Below are 537 nucleotides of genomic sequence, written 5' to 3' on the forward strand. Positions count from 1 at the left end.
GACTATCCCTGGGATTCTCCAGGCAAGAATACTGGAGTGGGTTGCCATTTCCTTCTCCAATGCATGAAAGTGAAAAGTGAAAGAGAAGTCGCTCAGTCGTAGTTACAAGGAATTTTGTACCTTTTGCCTGTCTTCATCCAATTTCCCCTTCCCCCACCCCTACTTCTAGTAGCAAAAGTCTGATATCTTTTCCTATGAGTTTGTTTGCCTTTTGAGGTTAATGGACCTATGACACTATGTTAGTTCCTGACACACAGCACAGTGATTCAATATCTCTATACATTTCAAGATGATCCCCACGGTGATTCCAGTTATGATCTGTCACCATACTAAGATATTACATAATTGTTGACTATTCCCCACACTGTATATTTCTTTCTTGTGACTCATTTATTTTGAAAGTGGAAGTTTGTACCAGAGGAGTTTCTTCTTGGAACTTAGGGGAGGACCTGACATCAGCTGGGTCATGGGGCAGGAGGTGGTGTCTGTAAATGTCAATGCAAGGGGAAAAAAAAAAAAAAAAAAAAAAAAAAAAAA

This window comes from Bison bison, unplaced genomic scaffold, assembly GCF_000754665.1.
Source record: "Bison bison bison isolate TAMUID 2011002044 unplaced genomic scaffold, Bison_UMD1.0 scf7180017864516, whole genome shotgun sequence".
NCBI classification, from domain to species: Eukaryota; Metazoa; Chordata; class Mammalia; order Artiodactyla; family Bovidae; genus Bison; species Bison bison.